Source organism: Pogona vitticeps, chromosome 6 (genome assembly GCF_051106095.1).
Source record: "Pogona vitticeps strain Pit_001003342236 chromosome 6, PviZW2.1, whole genome shotgun sequence".
In the NCBI taxonomy this organism is placed as follows: Eukaryota; Metazoa; Chordata; class Lepidosauria; order Squamata; family Agamidae; genus Pogona; species Pogona vitticeps.
In genome coordinates, this window is record NC_135788.1 from 117,262,056 (window position 1) to 117,284,523 (window position 22,468).

The window sequence follows — 22,468 nt, forward strand, 5'->3', positions numbered from 1 at the left end:
TCAGAAGCATGTCACAGGCTTCCCTACCCCATTTCCTCCTTTAAGTGGGTACCCACAAGAGTAAGGAGGATGTGGAATCAGGGGCTCCTCCAAACCTTCTGTACGCCCAATCCACCAAAACACACCAAAGCCCCAAAGCGTGTTGAATGCCCATTCCTAGTTATGACTTACTTTAGGATAGTTGAAACTGGAAGAGGCGCACTTGAATCAATGGAACTTATAAAGGAGTTGACTCGTAAAATGCCAACTGATTCAATGGGCCTGCTCTTGTGTGACTTACCACAGTAAGCACCAGGATTTCAGCCACTTAATGCTCTATTAATTTCCATTTGTATGATTAAATATACTGTACATAATTATCTGTACATACAGAAAAAGGAAGGCTGCTTTAGGATCGTACTGGTCTTTTAATTCTGTATGTGAATCATGCTTAAATTGCCTATAGACAAGAACACGCACATGGATTCTGCCTAGATTTTTAATAGAAACACATGAAGGACTCATCAAGATCAATTCCTTTTGTCTTTCAAGTTCCTGTACATACAAAAAGAATTCATTACATTCTATATTAGTAAACAAGGGGATTCAGATTCTAAAGATCATGCATGCCTTCGGCCACAGAAACATCAAAAGCTCAGCTACTGCTTTTATCTTGACTTGCATGCAAATTTTCCAGCCAGGCTTCCTCTTTTAATTAGTCAGATGAACACCCTCTCCCAGGTACACGCGCTTCAAGACTTGGAACCACATTTCCGTCAACTAGATCAAAGCATCTGAGGGAAGAGAAATGATTCTCTTGCTTCATTTGGTTTTCTGTTCTGCTGTTTTCAGAGGTAAAAATGTCTCCTTTTAGATTCAAAGCTTTCCCACTGCAGTCCATGTGCTTGTGTACATCAAGTGTGCTTACAATGCCTCTTCTTCCAGGTGCCCAATCAGAGATTCTGCTGGTGGAGTCTGGAGGAGATGTAAAAAGGCCTGGAGATTCCCACCAGCTTTCCTGTCAAGCCTCCGGATTCACCTTCAGCGATTATTCAATGAGCTGGATCCGTCAAGCTCCTGGAAAAGGCTTAGAATGGGTGGCGTACATAAGCTCTAGCTCTGGTACCATTTACTACTCTAATACAGTAAAAGGGAGATTCACCATTTCCAGAGATAATTCAAACAGCCTGCTGTATTTGCAAATGAACCGCCTGAAGACTGAGGACACCGGAGTGTATTACTGTGCAAGAGACACAGTGAGAGGAAGTGAATCGGGAGTCAATCAAAAACCCTGTTTTGATCATAGTCATCAGCCGCTTTCATACAAGCCAGATTGAATAAGCTTTTATAGAACTTGGAACCTCTAGCAATTCATAACTATAGATAGATAGATAGATGGATAGATGGATAGATGGATAGATGGATGGATAGATAGATGGATAGATAGATAGATAGATAGATAGATAGATAGATAGATAGATAGATAGATAGATAGATAGATAGATAGATAGATAGATAGATAGATAGATAGATAGATAGATAGATAGATAGATAACATAATATATCTAGAATCTTTTTTATTCTTAATGTTTTAACTGCGTGACAAATATTCCATGCATGTCCCATGCTTTGAGCAGGAGGACTTGGTCTTTGGTTTCAGATTCCTTCCTTTGGGAGGGCACACTTCAATGCCATGTTCTCCTTTTAAACCCAGTACCCTATGTGTCAGGAATAGTCAGTTGAATACATTAGCTGTAATCTGATATCAACATTAGAAAATGAAGCCATTGGGTTTTGCATGGAGACATCCAGTCTCCAGAATCTTTCCTCTGCTCAAGATCTTTATGTATTAAGCATGATCTCTGGTAGAACATACTGGAGGGTCTTCAAGCATTTGAAGTCCCTGATTCTCCTGACACAAGGTGGTAGCAATGGTTTAAGAACACAACATTCTGTTGACACAGAGAAGGGTACCGGGTGATGGTTTGTGGTTTCAGATGTGACTCTGACAGTTTCCACAAATGGTCTCATGCTGCCTCGTAAAGTATTTGTCACTTCCACAATTCATGGGAATTGAGACTCACCAAGAATTTTTTTTGCAAGGGCTTTCCTGAGAGTCGAAGATGGCCGTTAATGAAAAATGTGGACAAATCATGGCTAGATGAAAGAAGATCTGCTGGTTAGCTCAATGGCTTAGACATCTGGCTGTGGAACCAGATGTTGGGAGTTCAATTCCCCACTTTGTCTCCTTGACAGAGGCTGGAATCAATCATCCATAGGGTCTCTTCTAGCTCTGCAATTCCCAGATGTTGATATCTTGCACAATCTGTAAGAAATGTTTCTGCAGCTGGAACTGGAGTAGTGATTTATGAAGTACTATGTTCTCCCTCTGGGAAACTGTGGTCGAGTTAGAATAGTTTCCCTTAATCTAATGTTTCTCCTCTTAACTTCAACTAATTTCCTTCAGGTGACTTCACATTCTTCTCCTTTCTCCTTCCTTCACATACCACTGGCTAAAATCCTGTTGCTCAGTGTACCACATTACACCCAAGCATGTCCATTGGATCAGTGAAGATTTGGGGGCTTCGGTTTCCTACATCAGAACTCTATTTCTTCTTGGGCTGCATCAGCATTATGGTTGCCCTCAAAGGGCCGGTTGTATCTGTAAGACTGTATAAATGTATCTACTCTTTATCATATTAAATATAATCCTTCTCATTTAATTATCACTTTCTGACTCTTCGGTGCTTGAAATTAGAAGTCCTGCTGGGTGGGTGACGAGCATCCTTGTGGTGCATTATGGGTGACAGAGTAAGCGCCTGCATATTGCATACTGCACAGCAGCAGGCATTGAGTTTGACACATATGTCCTACATGTATCTCAATGATGCCAATGGGCCTGCGCTAGGTGTCACTAAGGATGGACACTCACCATGCTTTGGTGTGGTTTGGTGGACCAGGCCCACAGTTGCCATGTGGGGCCCTCAGATTCCACACCTCTCCTCTTTCTACATGCACCCCATCCGAAGCAGTCCCATGGGTTTCCTCGCCCCACCTCCTATCATAGTTCGGTGCCTGTGGGAATAGGCAGGGTGCCGAATCCAGGGTGCCCATCCAAGACAGAACTGCACCGAAGTGCCAAGGTAGCTACCTCTGTCTTGTTACAACTTATTTTAAGATAGTAAGTTGCAACTAGAACTGGCCCATTTAAATCAATGGAACATCCAAAGGAGTTGACTCACAAATGCCCACTGATTCAATGGGCTTCTGTTTACCACACCAAACATTGGGATTTCAGCCACTGAAAGATTGACCGCATGGGGACTGAGACTCACCCCAAAGTTTTCTGCAAGGGCTTTGCTGAGAGCAGAAGGTACTACTTCTGGTGCACATATCAAGGCAAGAAAAAAAAAACAGAACTGCTGCATTGTTCAGTGGCTTAGGAATCTGGCTTTGGAGACAGAGTTTGAGAGATCAATTCCCCACTGTGTCAACAGGGCCAGGACTTGATAAACTATGGGATCCTTTTCATATCTGTAGATCAAAGATGATGCCGGAGGTGATAACTAGCAGAATCTGCAAGAAATGTTTCTATAGCTGGAAGTGCTTGATGAGGAAAATGTTCTTCCATTGGGAAACAGTGGTGGAGTTCAATCTCCTTCCTTCTCTCCAATGTCTCTCCTCTTAGCTTTAACTCACATCCTGTGGCTTAGCATACTGGGTACACCAGAGCATATCCATTGGATCAGTGAGAAGAATAGGTGTTGGTTTCCTCCGTTTGTGTCATTGATTGTAGTGGACCTATTCTAGCAACTGAGTTCTCGATTTCTGCTGGATTACTTTCCATTTGTATAATAAAAGAAAGGCAGGGTGCTGTGTGATCCTGTTACACTTTTCATTTTGCATATGAATCCTACATGAATTGCCTATAGAGCAGAACATTAACGTAGACTCTGTCTCTGCATTTTCCCTCATAGTAGCACCAGAAATACATGAATGTATAATCAGAGTCAATTCCTTTTGGCTATCAAGTTCACTGTTATACAAGAAGAATGGATTCCTCTGTGTATTAATTATCGAGGAGACTTCGGAAGACCGTGTTTGCTTTCAGCCACAGAAAGGTCAAAACTCACCTAGTGCTTTTATCTTGACCTGTATGCAAATTTCCCACCCCAGCTTCCTCTTTAAGTCTGTCAGATGAACACCCTCTCCGAGATACAGAGTAGCCCAGAGAACTGGAACCACTTTTCTCTCAACTAACTCAAAGCATCTGAGGCAGCAGAAATGATTGTCTTGCTTCATTTACTTTTCTGTTCTGCTGTTTTCAGAGGTAAAAATGTCTCATTTCGAATTCAAAGGTTTCCCACTACAGTCTATACGTTTGTTCGCATCCAATGTGCTTACAATCCCTCTTCTTCTAGGTGCCCAGTCAGAGGTTCTACTGGTGGAGTCTGGAGGAGATGTAAAAAGGCCTGGAGATTCCCACCAGCTTTCCTGTCAAGGCTCCGGATTCACCTTCAGCAGCTATGATATGAACTGGATTCGTCAAGCTCCCGGAAAAGGCTTAGAATGGGTGGCGTACATTAGCACAAGCTCTGGCTCCATTTACTACTCAGATGCTGTAAAAGGGAGATTCACCATTTCCAGAGATAATTCCAACAGCCTGCTGTATTTGCAAATGAACCGCCTGAAGTCTGAGGACACCGGAGTGTATTACTGTGCAAGAGACACAGTGAGAGGAAGTGAATCAGGAGTCAATCAAAAACCCTCTTTTGATCATGGCCAGCAGCAGCTTTCCTTCTTTCAATACATTTGCTCACAAGAGCAGCAATAGCATTTTACAACTTTTGCTAGATTGAGGAGATATCAGAGATGCTAACAGATGAGTTTTGGGTTCCAGATTACTTTCTTTCAGAAGAATATCTGTTCCATTATAATATTTATTTATTATTGATCTAAAACCTTTTCATCCTGCCTTTCTCCCCAAAAGGATACAAGACGTCAAAGGAATATAGCCCTTCGGTTTTGCATGCAGAAATCCAGATTCCAGGATCTTCACACTTCCGGAAACCTCTATGCTTTAAGAATAATGTTTGGCAGAACATCCTTTTGGGAACCTTGTGCTTCTTGACACATGGTGGGGGAAGTACTGGCTAAAGAACACAACATCCGCTTGATCCCCAGAAGGATTCAGGCTGATGGTTTGTGGTTTCAGATGTGACAATTTTCCAAAACAGTTTCCAAAACAGGCGGCGTATTCCAGAGTACCCATGTGACACCTGTGGGCCTGATCTACTGAGTGGCACTAAACTGGAGTAAATGCCACTCTCTAGTTATTACCTAGGCCATGATTGCACTGATCAAAGATCTGGGTTCTGAAACATATTGACATTCAAATGAACTGACTTTTGAAAGAGTGTTTCCATTACGCAAATGGAAACCCTGATTTCTTTTTCAGGGAAGTGTGTTTTATCAGTGGAACGCAAACTGAAATACTCTTCTCTCTGAGTGTTGTTTAAAACGGGAAGAGTACACCTTCCATTACATCATTCCATTTTAAACTGAGTCCCACAAACCCACCCTGTGTTTGAGAAAAGATCTCTTAAATCAGACAGATCCCAGCATGAGGGAAGAAAACCTTCAGTAGCGATAGCTGTTATCATAGATCCCACCAAAGGATTTCCCACCAAAATGGAGGTTGCGTGTGGGAACTCTTCTATTATTCCTATTGTTTTAACTGTGAGAAAGAGGACTTGGTTTTGGGTTCTAGATTCCTTTCTTTCTGGAGGACAAATCTTCAACAATTTCTTTTCATTTTAAACTGAGTTCCCCACCCACCCCAGCCTTTGTTTCAGCAGTACTCAGTTGAATTAAAAAGATGTAATCTGATTCCAACATTAGAGAATAAATCTATTGGATTTTCTATGGAGAAATCCAGTTTCCAGTATCTGCACCCTGCTGGAATACCTTTATGCATTAAGTAAGAGCTTGTTGGAGATCCTTCATGCATTTGGAAACCGTGTGTCTCCCGACACAAGGGGGCAGCAATGGCTTGAAAACACAACTACTGTATCTTATAACCCTCAGAAGGATTTAGTGGGTTGCGGTTTTCAGTGTCATTCTGACAGTTTTGGAAAACGGTTTCATGCACACATAATATCTGACACCTCCACAACCCATGGGCATTGGGCTAAGTTATCTGGCTGTGGAGCCAGAGGTTGGAGTTCAGTTCCACCCTGTTCCTCCTTGATAGAGGCAGGACTCCAGGATCTATAGGGTCCTTACTAGCTCTGCAGATCCAAGATTATGCCGATGGTGATAACCTGCACACTCTGAAGGAAATGTTTCCGTAGCTAGAAGCTGCACGGTGCCTGACAAAAGACTATGTTCTTCCACGGGGAAGAAGGGGTGGAGTTAAATCCACTCCCTTCTCTCTGATGTTTCTCTTCTTCAATTACGCTATCATTTTCTGGCTGACATCATCTACTGCCTCCTTCCTTCACATAATGTTGGCTAAAATCTTGTTTTTTGGATGACTGAATTGCCCCAGAGCATGTCTTTCTGTTGGATCACTGAGGATTTGAGGTTTGAGTTTACTCTGTTTGTTCTATTGACTCTACTGGGCCTACTCTAGATCCAACTAGAGTGAGGTGCTCAACATACTTTGGCAGTTCAGTGCAGTTCAGTGGATTGGGCCCACAGGGGTTGCCTGGGCACCTTAGATTCCTCACCTAACCTCACACTCCTCCCACAGGTGCCCCATCAGATGCAAGCCACAGGCTTCCCTACTCCATTTTGTCCTTTGAGTGGGTATCCACAGAAGAAAGTATGTGGAATCAGGTGCTCCCTCAAACCATCTGTGGGCCCAATCCACCAAACCACACAAAGTCCCAATGAGTGTTGAATGCCCATGACTGATTTTGACTTATTTTAAAATACCAGTTAGTTGAAACTGGAAGAGGCACACTTGAATCAATGGAACTTATAAAGGAGTTGACTCACAAAATGCCAAATGATTCAATGGGTCTACTCCTGTGTGACTTAACACATTAAGGCCCAGGTTTTCAGCCACTGAATGCTCTATTAATTTCTATTTGAATGATTAAAAGAATCATTAAAAATGCATAATTATCTGAAAAAGGAAGGCTCTTTTAGGATCGTGTTGATCTTTTAATTGTGTCTTTTGTCTTTGAAAGTCCTGTTTATACAAAAGGAATTCATCACATTCTGTGTTAGTAAACAAAGTGATTCAGATTCTAAAGATCATGCATGCCTTCGGACACAGAAACATCAAAAGCTCAGCTACTGCTTTTATCTTGACTTGCATGCAAATTTTCCAGCCCAGCTTCCTCTTTAAATCAGTCAGATGAACACCCTCTCCCAGGTACACTCACTTCAAGACTTGGAACTGCATTTCCTTCAACTAGATCAAAGCACCTGAGGGAAGAGAGATGATTCTCTTGCTTCATTTGGTTTTCTGTTCTGCTGTTTTCAAAGGTAAAAATGTCTCCTTTCACCTTCAAAGCTTTCCCACTGCAGTCCATGTGCTTGTGTACATCAATCAAGTGTGCTCACAATGCCTCTTCTTCCAGGTGCCCAATCGGAGATTCTGCTGGTGGAGTCTGGAGGAGATGTAAAAAGGCCTGGAGATTCCCTCCGTCTTTCCTGTCAAGGCTCCGGATACACCTTCAGCGATTATGCAATGAACTGGATTCGCCAAGCTCCTGGAAAAGGCTTAGAATGGGTGGCGTACATAAACTATAACTCTGCTACCATTTACTACTCTAATACAGTAAAAGGGAGGTTCACCATTTCCAGAGATAATTCCAACAGCCGGCTGAATTTGCAAATGAACCGCCTGAAGTCTGAGGACACCGGAGTGTATTACTGTGCAAGAGACACAGTGAGAGGAAGTGAATCAGGAGTCAATCAAAAACCCTCTTATCACATCAGCAGCAGCTTTCATACTAGCCACAAAAAATAAGCCGAGTCTCACTTCTTAACTGGGTGTCATTTACAGCTTATGCCACACACACACACACACACACACACACACACACACACACACACACATTTACATACCATTTTCCTGTCAAAGTAGAACTACGCTGTTTTCTGTATATTTCTACAGTTCCCTTTTTCAATACATTTTACTCACAAGAGCAGCGATACCATTTGACAGCTTTTCGTAGTGAGAGAAGATATCAGAGATGCCACCAGATGGGTTTTGAGGTCCAGATAGCTTGGTTCCCCAGAAGAACATGTGTTCCTTTACATTAATCATTTCTCTATTCTTTATCTAAACCAATATCTAAACCCTTTTTATCCTGCCTCTCTCCCCAAAGGACCCAAGGCGGCTAATTACATCTTTTCATTTTGAACCGAGTCCCCCACACCCAACCTTTGTTTCAGAAGGAATCAGTTGAACAGAAGAGATGCCACCTATTCCCAGGATTAGGGAATCAAGCCTTTATGTTTTGCATGCAGAAATCCAGTTTCCAGGATCTTCACACTTCCAGAAACCTTGGCAGAACACATTGGATATCCTTCATGGATTTGAAAACTATTGGCCTCCTGACACATGGGGGCAGTATTGGTTAAAGAACACAACATCCTGTTAATCCTCAGAAGGGGTTCAGGGTGATGGTTTGCAGTTTCAGATGAGACTCTGACAATTGTCCAAGAAAGTTTCACATACACTAATAAAGTATTTTACATTCCCACTATCCATGTGAATTGATCACCACCAAAAAAAAACCTTTCTGCTAGGACTTTGCTGAGAGTGGAAGATAATCCTTCAGGCAAAGATGGAGAAAGCATAACAATAAAAGAAACAACCTCTGGATAGCTCAGCGGCTTAAGCATCTGGTTCTGGAGCCAGAGGGTGGGAGTTCAATTCCCCACTCTGCCTTCTTGATGGGTCATGACTTGGTGATTCCACAGGATGTCTTCTGCAATTCCAAGATGATGATTTTGATTATCACAATCTGCCAGAAATGTTTCAACAGCTGGAAGTGGAGAAGTGCTTGATAAAAGACTATATTCTTCCACTCGAAAGTAATGGTGAGGGTAAATCCCTTCCCCATGTCTGATGTTTCTCTTCTTCACTTAAATTTCTTTTAATTAATTAAAAGGAGAGTTACAAATAACAGAAATATATCCAAAACACTCAGTAGTGACTACACACAATACACAACAAACATTTCCCACCCATGCCGCCTTCACCCTCAGGACTAGGTGACCAAGAATAGCACTTTATACCACTTTTCATCCCATTCCTCTCCAAATATACATTGACTCTTTTGCTGGCAAAGAGTGTTTCCCCTTTGAAAAGACATAGTCAAAGTATAAACTCCACACATCTTTGAAATCCTTAGACTTTATCATTCCTCTTCTTATTTTCATTTATAATGTTAACTTCTGATTATTTGCTAAACCCCACATTTCTTTATACTAATCTTCAAGATTAATTTGCAAATGAATTCTGCATAAATTCCCTACAGAGCAGAACATAAACATAGTTTCTGTCTGTGCATGGACTCTGGTGGTAACACCAGAAATACATGAAGATATGATCGGAGTCAATTCCTTCTGGCTATCAGGTTCCTCATTATACAAGAACAATGGGTTCAGTTGTGTATTAATTAACGAGATTTGTATTCAGAAGACCATGTTTGCTTTCCACCACAGAAAGCTCAAAACTCATCCAGTGCTTTTATCTTGACCTGTATGCAAATGTCCCACCCCAGCTTCCTCTTTAAGTCAGTCCGATGAACACCCTCTCCCAGGTACAGGAGCCCTTAGAATTGGAACCGCTTTTCCCTCAACCAACTCAAAGGGTCTGAGGAAGCAGAAATGATTGTTTTGCTTCATTTACTTTTCTGTTCTGCTGTTTTCAGAGGTAAATACATCTCCTTTCGAATTCAAAGGTTTCCCAGTACAGTCTTTGTGTGCGTCCAATGTGCTTACAATGCCTCTTCTTCTAGGTGCCCAATCGGAGATTGTGCTGGTGGAGTCTGGAGGAGATGTAAAAAGGCCGGGAGATTCCATCCATCTTTCCTGCCAAGGCTCCGGATTCACCTTCAGCAGCTATCATATGAGCTGGATTCGCCAAGCTCCCGGAAAAGGCTTAGAATGGGTGGCGTTCATTAGCACAAGCTCTGGCTCCATTTACTACTCAGATGCTGTAAAAGGGAGGTTCACCATTTCCAGAGATAATTCCAACAGCCTGCTGTATTTGCAAATGAACCGCCTGAAGTCTGAGGACACCGGAGTGTATTACTGTGCAAGAGACACAGTGAGAGGAAGTGAATCAGGAATCAAGCAAAAACCCTATTTTGATCATAGCCAGCAGCAGTTTTCCGACTTTCAATACTTTTTGCTCACAAGAGCAGCAATAGCATTTTCGAATTTTTGCTAGAGAGAGAAGATATCAGGGATCCTAACAGATGGGTTTTGGGGTTCCAGATTTCTTTCTTTCAGAAGAATATGTGTTCCATTTTGTCCCACTTCGTTTTTCTTTTTCCAATTTAGGCACGCGAGCCCAAAAAGGTTCGCCACCAAGGATCTAGGTCATGATTGCACTGATCAAAGAACTGGGTTCTGAAACACATTTGCATTCAAATGAATTGACTTTCAAAAGAGTGTCTCCACTATACAGTTGGAAACCCTGATTTCTTTTTCTGGGAAGTGTGTTTTATCAGTGGAACGTAAGCTGAAATAGGGTTGTTTAAAATACACTGAGTCACGCAAGCCCACCCTGTGTTTGAAAAGTGAACTCTTAAATAAGATAGGTGTCACCTGATCCCAACATTAGGAGAGAAAACTTTCAGTACCAATAGCTGTTATCATCGATGCCACCAAAGGGACTGATTTAAGGATGTCACACCAAAATGAGGGTCCCATGTGGGAACTCTTTTATTATTCCTATTGTTTTAACTATGAGAAAGAGGACTTGGTTTTGGGTTCTAGATTCCTTTCTTTCTGGAGGACAAATCTTCAACAATTTCTTTTCATTTTAAACTGAGTTCCCCCACCCATCCCAGCCTTTCTTCCAGCAGGACTCTGTTAAATTAAAAAACTGCAACCTGATTCCAAAATTAGACAATAAATCTGTTGGATTTTCTATGGAGAGATCCAATTTCCAGTATCTGCACCCTGCTGGAATACCTTTATGCTATAAGCAAGAACTTCTTGGAGATCTTTCAAGCATTTGGAAACCTTGTGTCTCCCGACACAAGGGGGCGGCAATGGCTTAAAAACACAACCGTCTGTTGACCCTCAGAAGGATTTAGTGGATTGTGGTTTTCAATGTCATTCTGACAGTTTTGTAAAGGGGTTTCATGCAGACATAATATTTGACACCTCCACAACCCATGGGCATTGGGCTAAGTCATCTGGCTGTGGAACCAGTGGTTGGGAGTTCAGTTCCACCCTGTTCCTCCTTGATAGAGGCAGGTCTCCAAGATCTATAAGGTCCCTTCTAGCTCTGCAGGTCCAAGATTATGGTGATGGTGATAACCTGCACACTCTGAAAAATTTTCTTCCATAGCTAGAAGCTGCACGGTGCTTGACAAAGGTCTATGTTCTTCCACGGGGAAGTAGCGGTTGAGTTAAATCCACTCCCTTCTCTCTGATGTTTCTCTTCTTCACTTAATCCAACATTTTCTTGGTGACTTCACATCCTGCCTCCTGACTCCTTCCTTCACATAATGTTGGCTAAAATCTTGTTGTTTGGTTTACTGAATTGCCCCAGAGCATGTCTGTTGGATCATTGAGGATCTGAGCTTTGAGTTTACTCTATTTGGTCTATTGACTCTACCGGGGCTACTCTAGATCCAACTTGAGTGAGGTGCTCAACACACTTTGGCAGTTCAGTGCAGTTTGGTGGATTGGGTTCACAGGGGATGCGTGGGCAGCCTAGATTCCTCACCCCACCTCCCACCTCTCCCACAGATGCCCCATCAGAACCAAGCCACAGGCTTCCCTACCCCATGTTGTCCTTTGAGTGGGTACCCACAGAAGAAAGCCTGTGGAACCAGGGGCTCCCCCACACCATCTGTGGGCCCAATCCACCAAACCGCACCAAAGCCCCAAAGCGTGTTGAATACCCATTCCTAATTTTGACTTATTCAAGATAGTCGAAATTTGAACAGGCCCACTTGAATCACTGGAACTTCTGAAGCTGTTGACTCACAAAATGACAGCTTATTCAATGGGCCTACTCTTCTGTAACGTAGCACATTAAGCACCAAGGATTTCAGCCACTAAAGGCTCTATTAATTTCCATTTGTATGATTAAAAACTGCATAATTATCTGTACATACAGAAAAAAGAAGGCTGCTGTAGGATAGTCTTTTAATTCCGTAGGTGAATCATGCTTAAATTGCCTATAGACAAGAACATGCATATGGATTCTGTCTAGATTTTCCCTCTTTTTTACAGAAATGCAGGAAGGACTGATCAGAATCAATTCCTTTTGTCTCTCAAGTTCCTGTTTATACAAGAAGAATTCATCACATTCTGTGTTGGTAAAGAAGGCAATTCAGATTCTAAAGATCATGCATGCCTTTGGCCATAGAAACATCAAAAGCTCAGCTACTGCTTTTATCTTGACTTGTATGCAAATTTTTCAGCCCAGCTTCCTCTTTAAATCAGTCAGATAAACACCCTCTCCCAGGTACACTCGCTTCAAGACTTGGAACCACATTTCCTTCAACTAGATCAAACCATCTGAGGGAAGAGAGATGATTCTCTTGCTTCATTTGGTTTTCTGTTCTGCTGTTTTCAGAGGTAAAAATGTCTCCTTTCACGTTTTCCACTACAGTCCATGTACATCAAGTGTGCTTACAATGCCTTTTCTTCCAGGTGCCCAATCGGAGATTCTGCTGGTGGAGTCTGGAGGAGATGTAAAAAGGCCGGGAGATTCCCTCCATCTCTCCTGTCAAGCCTCCGGATTCACCTTCAGCAGCTATGGCATGAGCTGGATCCGTCACGCTCCAGGAAAAGGCTTAGAATGGGTGGCATACATTGGCACAAGCTCTACTCCCATTTACTACTCTAATACAGTAGTAAAAGGGAGATTCACCATTTCCAGGGATGATTCAAACAGCCTGCTGTATTTGCAAATGAACAGCCTGAAGTCTGAGGACACCGGAGTGTATTACTGTGCAAGAGACACAGTGAGAGGAAATGAATCAGGAGTCAATCAAAAACTCTCTTTTGATCATTGCCAGCAAAGAGAAATAAGGAAAAAAATACTCTTGGTCTGTGGTTTCAGATTCCGTTCTTTCTGAGGGTTCACCTTCTACTATATCTTTTCGTTTTAAAACTCAGTATTCTACCTCCACCCCATATTTTGGAAATAATGAGTTGAATAAAATGTAAAATGTAACATGATTTCAACATTAGGTATACATCCCATTTCCAAGATTTTTGTCCTTCTGGAGACCTTTAATCATTAAGCACGATGTTCGGAAAAATATGCTAGAGATTCTTCATAGATTTGGAAACCTTGTGTCTCCTGACATGAGGGGGGAGCAGTGTCAGAAGGATTCAGGTGATGGATTGCAGTTTCCGATGGGACTCTGGCAGTTTTCAGAAACGGTTTTATGCAAACTCATAATATATTTGTTGCTTCTACAATCCATAGGGATTGAAACTCACACAAAATTATTCTGCAAGGGCTTTGCTGAGAGTGGAAGATGCTACTTCTTGGACACATTCAGAAATCAAGGCAACACTGGACTAGCATTCCTGCGCTCAGGGGAGCCAAATGCCATCTGCCGTCTACAGGTCACTGTGTGGGAGACAGTGGGACTGTGGCTGAGCTGCTGTTGGCTGCCAGATTCCCTGAGGGAACTGGCTGGAGAATATGCTGGAAACAGGAGAAGTTGGGGGGTCTCTGGGGCAACCAATAGAGACTATATATGGCAGGGGAAGATATGGCATTGGGAGTAGAAACCTTACACTTATCCCCCTTTCTTAGGGTCGCCAGACGTCAGGCAAAAGGAGGACATGTCCTCCTTTTTAGCCTAATGTCCTCCGTCAGGCAGGCAAAGATAAAAACCTTTAAAATGTCAGGCTTTTCTATATTTTATGTTATAATTTTGGATGGGAGGGGGAGAGGTGGAAGGACCCCCTTCCCCCCGGCTTTCCCCACCCCCACCTGCCCTCCCACTCCCAGTATTCTGAAAAAACAAGCCTCCATTGAATTTATTTTTAATTTTTAACATAACTGTTTCTTGGTCGGTTCACTAAGAGACATTTATTGACAGCTATTGTAATCAAATTATATTGATTGTGGGTTTAATCTGGAATAATCCAAATGAAACATTCAATATGTCCTCCTTTGTCCTCCTTTTTGTCTTTCTATGTCCTCCTTTTAGTACCCGTGTATCTGGCAACCCTACCCTTTCTAGCTCTAGAAAGCAACTGCAACTGGCAGAGAACTGGGCTGCGCGGCTGATAAGTGGTGCCGCCACATGGACTCATATCATGCCAGTTCTGAAAAATTTACACTGGCTGCCGGTTGCTGCTTAGGCCCAATTCAAAGTGCTTACTTTGACGTATAAAGCCCTAAATGGCTTAGGACCTGGTTACCTAAAGCAGGGGTCTTCAACCTTGGGCCTCCAGATGTTTTTGGACTTCAACTCCCAGAAATCCTGGACAGCAGAGGTGGTAGTGAAGGTTTCTGGGAGTTGTAGTCCAAGAACATGTGGAGGCCCGAGGTTGGGGACCCCTGACCTAAAGGACCGCCTTCTTCTACATGAGCCTGCCTATAACCTAAGATGAGGCCAGGAGGCCCTTCTGAAGGTGCCATCCCTGAAAGACGTTAGGGGGGCGGCATGCTGAAATACAGCATTCTTGGCTGTTGCCCCCCTCCAACTTTGGAATGCCCTCCCTATAGAGATCCGCCTGGCTCCAACACTTTTGGCTTTTCGGTGCCAGGCAAAGGCCTTTCTGGGGTCTTATTGGGGGTCAAAATGAGGAGGACAAATCTTCAACATTTTCTTTTCATTTTAAACTGAGTTCCCAACCCATCCCAGCCTTTGTTTCAGCAGTACTCAGTTGAATGAAAAAGATGTAACCTGATTCCAACATTAGAGAATAAATCTATTGGATTTTCTAGGGAGAAATCCAATATCCAGTATCTGCACCTGCTGAAATACCTTTATGCATTAAGTAAGAACTTGTTGGAGATCCTTCATGCATTTTGAAAACCTTGTGTCTCCTGACACAAGAGGGCAGCAATGGCTTAAAAACACAACTACATCTGTTGACCCTCAGAAGGATTTAGTGGGTTGTGGTTTTCAATGTTATTCTGACAGTTTTGTTAAACGGTTTCATGCACACATAATATCTGACACCTCCACAACCCATGGGCATTGGGCTAAGTTATCTGGATGTGGAGCAAGAGGTTGGGAGTTCAATTCCACCCTGTTCCTCCTTGACAAGGGCAGGTCCAAGATGATGAGGATGGTGATAACCTGCACAATCTGAAAGAAATGTTTCCATAGCTAGAAGCTGCGCGGTGCCTGACAAAGGACTATGTTCTTCCATGGGGAAATAGCCATCCCGTTAAATCCACTTCCTTCTCTCTGGTGTTTCTCTTCTTCACTTAATCCAACATTTTCTGGGTGATGGATGTTGTGGGTTTTTCGGGATCTTTGGCCATGTTCTGAAGGTTGTTCTTCCTAACGTTTTGAGAGTCTCTGTGGCCGGCATCTTCAGAGGGCAGCACTCTGTACTCTGGTGCAGTTTGTTAGGGAGTTGAGTATTTATGGCTGTGAGATCAGCTTTTGTCCTAATTAATCTCTCCTCCTTATCACAACAATACACCCACAACAAAAACACACTGATCACCATAATCACCCATCTCCTGAAAAGGACAAAAGCTGATCTCACAGCGATAAATACTCTACTCCCTAACAAACTGCACCAGAGCACAGACTCCCGTCCTCTGAAGATGCCGGCCACAGAGAGTATGGATGTGGAATCAGGCCCCCCCTCACCATCTGTGGGCCCAATCCACCGAACCGCACGGAAGCGCCAAAGTGTGCTGAATATCCATTCCTAATTTTGATTTATTCAAGATAGTACATACTGGAACAGGTCTCCTTGAATCACTGGAACTTCTGAAGCAGTTGACTCCCAAAATGGCAACTGATTCAATGGGCCTACTCTTGTGTGACTTGCCACATTAAGCACCAGGTTTTCAGCCACTTAATGCTCTATTAATTTCCATTTGTATGATTAAAATGCATAATTATCTGTATATACAGAAAAGGGAAGGCTGCTTTAGGATCATACTGTTCTTTTAATTCTGTATGTGAATCATGCTTAAATTGCCTATAGATAACACACAAGGATTCTGTCTAGATTTTTCCTCTTTTTCCAGAAGTGCATGAAGGACTGATCAGAATCAATTCCTTTTGTCTTTCACGTCCCTGTTTATGCAAGAAGAAGTCATCACATTCCATGTTAGTAAACAAGGGAATTCAGATTCTAAAGATCATGCATGCCTTCGGCCACAGAAACATCAAAAGCTCAGCTACTGCTTTTATCTTGACTTGCATGCAAATTTTCCAGCCCCGCTTCCTCTTTAAATCAGTCAGATGAACACCCTCTCCCAAGTACATTAGCTTCCAGACTTGGAACCACATTTCCTTCAACTTTATCAAAGCATCTGAGGAAAGAGAAATGATTCTCTTGCTTCATTTGGTTTTCTGTTCTGCTGTTTTCAGAGGTAAAAATGTCTCCTTTCACCTTCAAAATTTCCCCACTTGCTTGTGTACATCAAGTGTGCTTACAATGCCTCTTTTTCCAGATGCCCAATAGGAGATTCTGCTGGTGGAGTCTGGAGGAGATGTAAAAAGGCCGGGAGATTCCATCCATCTTTCCTGTCAAGCTTCCGGATTCACCTTCAGCAGCTACGATATGAGCTGGATCCGTCAAGCTCCTGGAAAAAGCTTAGAATGGGTGGCGTACATAAGCTCTGGCTCTAGTACCATTTACTACTCTAATACAGTAGTAAAAGGGAGATTCACCATTTCCAGGGATAATTCAAACAGCCTGCTGTATTTGCAAATGAACAGCCTGAAGTCTGAGGACACCGGAGTGTATTACTGTGCAAGACACACAGTGAGAGGAAGTAAACCAGGAGTCAATCAAAAACCCTCTTTTGATCATTGCCAGCAAAGAGAAATAAAAAATAACTCTTGGTCTTTGGTTTCAGATTCCTTTCTTTCAGAGGGTTCACCTTCTGCTATATCTTTCCATTTTAAAACTCAGTACCCTACCTCCACTCCATATTTTCAAAGTAATCAGTTAAATAAAATGTAAATTGTGACTTGATTCTAATATTAGGGATATGTTGTTCGGATGAGATAATGGATTTGGAAACCTTGTGTCTCATGACAGGAGGGGGCAGCAGGATAGATAGATAGATAGATAGATAGATAGATAGATAGATAGAGAGAGAGAGAGAGAGAGAGAGAGAGAGAGAGAGAGAGAGAGAGAGAGAGAGAGAGAGAGAGAGAAGAAGCGGACCCTTGATTTACAGACGGCTTGACTTACAGACTATTTGAGTTACAGACTTCTCTGGCCGCAAAATTTAGGTTTGACTTGCAGACTGAGATTTGACTTACAGACCAGAAAAAAACCAAAATGGAACAAAAACCGCCTGTTACGGGATTAATCGGTTTTCAATGCACTGTAGGTCAATGGAGACTTGATTTACAGACTTTTTGACTTGAGAACCGCCTTCCAATATGGATTAAGTTCTCAAGTCAAAACCCCACTGTAATCAAATGGCAAAAATAGGACTGTGCCATGGAGATGTGCAATGTGTAAATAGATTGTACATGGTATAATTTGCATCTTCTACCTATTGAACCATCTATAATGGGTATTGCTGTACTTACAGTAGTACATGTAAGTATTTGTGTCTTTACAGTTATATCCTGTACATGGCTCTTGTCCTCCACATTTTTCCCTCAGAAAAATCCTGTGAGGTAGGTTTGGCTGACGGTCTGTCACATTATGCTAAAGTAGTATGCAAAGCAATTAGACTGTCCAAGAGAGAATTCCTACATTAAAGCTTTTCCTTCATTTCTCCCAAACCAATCTTTAGGGTCTTTGTTTCACCTCATGAATGACACTTGCTTTTTCTGTTGGGGCTTTTTGAGTCCTGTAAGGCCAGACAAATTCTGTAGGGTTTTCTAAGGGGAAGAACAGAAGGTCCCATGACCCTAGCAAAAATGAGAGGAAACTACCCCTCATAGTGAATCCACTTTCATGTTGCCTCCCAGTCTTTTTCAGATCTGTTTCTGGCCAAAGATGGCCAGAGATGCTGTTTTATCTTGAGTTGTATGCAAATATAGAGGGAGCCTCCTGTTTATATTAGTTTGATGCTCCCTTCCAGGCCCAGCAAGACCCAGCGCCCGCCTCTCTCTGATAACTTCCCAGTCAATATATCTCCAAGTAAAAGAAAGAAAGAAAAATGATATTTTGGCTCCACCTTGTTGTCTTCTTATCAGTCTGCAAAGGTTATTTGCCTCCTTTCAAACATAGAGCACCATTCTAACTCTGTCGTACTGTAAAGGGAGTTATTTAATCCTTCTCTCTTGCCATTTTCTTCCTCCTTCTCTCCATTTCCAGATGTCCTCTCAGAAATCCAACTGGCGGAGTCTGGAGGGGACATGAAAAGACCGGGAGAATCCCTCCGACTCTCCTGTCGAGCCTCTGGATTCACATTCAGCAGCTACTGGATGCACTGGATAAGGCAAACTCCAGGGAAAGGCCTGGAGTGGGTGGCAAATATCCGTGGCAATGGTGACAACTATTTCTATGCTGACGCAGCCAAAGGGCGCTTCACCATCTCGAGGGATAACCCTTCCAGCACTCTGTATCTGCAGATGAACCGCCTGACAACGGAGGACAGTGGCCTGTATTATTGTGCAAAAGACACAGTGAGGGGAAATGAATCTGAAGCCATGCAAAAACCTCCCTTTCTCTAGAGCAGCTCTCCACATCAGTCCAGGAACATTCAAATGTGAGGCTTGCGAGAATGCTCAATTATTCAGTACTTTAGATTTTAATCCCAAGGATATACAAGATAGCTCAGTGGTTTGGGCCTCTGCTTGTGAAGGCAGAGGTTGAAAGCGGAAATTGAAATTGTAATCGATTGAGTAATGTGTCCAATTAATTTCAAGAACAATTCAAGTTTTAGGACCTTCTCCTCCTCCTCCCTCTCCTCCTCCTATTCTTACTAGTAGGTCTTTGGGAGTAAAAATCAAACTATTTCTAATAAGAAACTGTTAGGGTGATGAACCACCAAGTTGGAGCTCACATAGTGACCTTAACAGGTCTTCCAAGGTAAAGCCGCCCAGAGTGGTAGAATATACCAGATGGGCAGGATATAAATCAAATAAATAGATAGATAGATAGATAGATAGATAGATAGATAGATAGATAGATAGATAGATAGATAGATAGATAGATAGATAGATAGATAGATAGATAGATAGATAGATAGATAGATAGATAGATAGATAGATAGATAGATAGATAGATAGATAGATAGATAGATAAATAAATAAATAAATAAATAAATAAATAAATAAGAGGCAGTTTTACCAAATCCACACCCGCATGGCTGAGGAGAAAGTCAAGATCTTGTGGGATTTCCAGATCCAAACTGATGGACACCTTGAACATAACACACCAGGCACAGTAGTCCTAGAATGAAGAAATGTCTGCATCATCATCATCATCACACCATCAGAGCTACAAAAAGCAGCACTATTAGGAACAGTGTACATACTGCCCCGATGTTTAACAGATACATAGGTTTTTGGTTAAAACTTGTATCTGTTATATAATACCAGTCAATGTTTTTTATAATTTGGACTGTGCCTGGTGTTTTTTTAACAACAACAATAACAGCATGTCATCATTCTGACTTAGGGTGATCCTATCCATCTCAACGGTTTGCCATTCCCATCTTCTGGGGTTTCGCCCGAGTCTCTGAAGCTTGCCTAAGGCTGCACAAGCTTCTTCTACAGAAGCCCAGTGTACAAGATCTTTAGCAGGGTGCATATAAATTGATGGGACTGAGTGGCACATAACAAAGCCTTGCAGAAGGATTTTTGAGGCTTCTGTTCCTAAGGTCTTTGAGCCTGTATTAATAGTGCTTTCCAATGCCATGCTGTCCGATTTATGCAAAGTCAAGAGTACTTTCACTTCCTATTTAATTGCCAAGACACTCACCCCACACAGGCTTCTTGTCACAACTCGGAGTCCTTTTGAGATCCAGTCAATCTATCAGCAATGCTGTTCCTGTTACCCATAGTTGTTGCACTGGCTGGCTTTTCTTCATGTGTGTTGGGTTTTACATTTTACTTCCATGGATGATTTGCAGTCTGATGCCAAAAAAAGTCTCTTTCTTTCTTTCTTTCTTTCTTTCTTTCTTTCTTTCTTTCTTTCTTTCTTTCTTTCTTTCTTTCTTTCTTTCTTTCTTTCCTTCTTTCTTTCTTTCTTTCTTTCTTTCTTTCTTTTTCATAATCTTCTCTTTCCTTTTCCTTATCAGGTTCTTTCTCTCAGGTGATTCTGACCCAGTCAGATCCAGTAGCCAAGAAACCTGGAGAAGCCCATAAACTGGCCTGTGCAGTGACAGGATTTGACATCAACAGCTACTATATGGCCTGGATCAGACAGAAACCGGGCAAAGGAATGGAATGGCTCGTGAGCTATCATCGTCCTGGATCAACCGATTATTATTCCTCTGAAATCCAAGGGCAATTCACAGCATCAAAGGAAGGGTCCAACTTCTACTTGCAAATGAACAGCCTGAAAGCAAAAGACACAGCGGTGTATTACTGTGCACGAGACACAGTGGGTGGAACCATACCAGGTCTTAGACAAAAACCTTCCACTGCAGTAAACGTACATAAAAGTGACCACAGATGGCAGCAAAGGACCGCAAAGCAGAAATCTCAAAGACAGAACAAATATACTTAAGACAACATTTTACCACTATCATCAGTAGAAAACCTCACTAATTTCTTGCCCCAGATCCAAGTTGTTTTGGACTGTGCTAGGGTCTTCCTGGGGATAAACCAAAATAAATTTGTACATTCATCTCTGCCTCTTATGCTTAGAGAGCGACAAAAATTATGACTGGGCTGGGGCACATCCCTTATGAGGAAAGGCTACATGGCTTCACCTGCTATGGAATTTTCCTCCTGGAATCTGTCCAATCCCCTTTTGAAGTCATCTAGGTCAGATGCCATCCTGTGGCAGGGAGTTCCTTGCCAGCGTGTCAAGAAAATATTTCTTTACATGCTGGGTCAAGAAATATTTTCTTTGGTTTCTTCTCACTCTCCCAACGCTCAATCTGAGTGGAGGTCCCCTGGTTCTAGTAGGGAGGGAAAAGAGCTTCCCTCTATCCACTTTATCCATACCCTGCATAATTTTATATGTCTCAATCATGCAGGAACTTTTTTCTCTAAACTAAAGAGCCCCACACAAACTGATGGAGTCTTATTGGTGGAGTTGCTGACCTTGAGCCAGACATCCTGGAGAGTGAAGTCAAGTGGGCCTTAGAAAGCCTGGCTAACAACAAGGCCAGTGGAGGTGATGGCATTCCAGTTGAACTATTTAAAATCTTAAAAGATGATGCTGTTAAGGTGCTAAACTCAATATGCCAGCAAGTTTGGAAAGCGCAACAGTGGCCAGAGGATTGGAAAAGATCAGTCTACATCCCAATCCCCAAGAAAGGCAGTGCCAAAGAATGCTCCAACTACCGCACAATTGCACTCATTTCGCACGCTAGCAAGGTTATGCTCAAAATCCTACAAGGTAGGCTTCAACAGTATGTGGACCGAGAACTTCCAGAAGTACAAGCTGGATTCCGAAGAGGCAGAGGAACTCGAGACCAAATTGCTAACTTGCGCTGGATTATGGAGAAAGCCAGAGAGTTCCAGAAAAATATCTACTTCTGCTTCATTGACTACGCAAAAGCCTTTGACTGTGTGGACCACAACTATGGCAAGTCCTTAAAGAAATGGGAGTGCCTGACCACCTTGTCTGTCTCCTGAGAAACCTATATGTAGGACAGGAAGCAACAGTTAGAACTGGATATGGAACAACTGACTGGTTCAAAATTGGGAAAGGAGTACGACAAGGCTGTATATTGTCCCCCGGCTTATTTAACTTATATGCAGAATACATCATGCAGAAGGCTGGACTGGAGGAATCCCAAGCCGGAATTAAGATTGCCGGAAGAAATATCAACAACTTCAGATATGCAGATGATACCACTCTGATGGCAGAAAGTGAGGAGGAATTAAAGAACCTTGTAATGAGGGTGAAAGAGGAGAGTGCAAAAAACCGCCTGAAACTCAACATCAAAAAAACTAAGATAATGGCCACTGGTCCCATCCCCTCCTGGCGAATAGAAGGGGAAGATATGGAGGCAGTGACAGAT

At 42.4% G+C, this 22,468-nt stretch overlaps 1 long non-coding RNA gene across 1 annotated transcript in view; it reads right to left on the reverse strand.

Annotated features, from left to right (window-relative positions):
• LOC144583746 (uncharacterized) overlaps positions 1-21,222 on the reverse strand; it is a 35,660-nt gene extending 14,438 nt beyond the window's left edge. Inside the window, exon 1 of the long non-coding RNA XR_013537663.1 lies at positions 20,251-21,222. This is a non-coding gene — a long non-coding RNA (uncharacterized LOC144583746). The remainder of the gene's footprint in view (positions 1-20,250) is intronic.
• Positions 21,223-22,468: the final 1,246 nt, after the last annotated feature.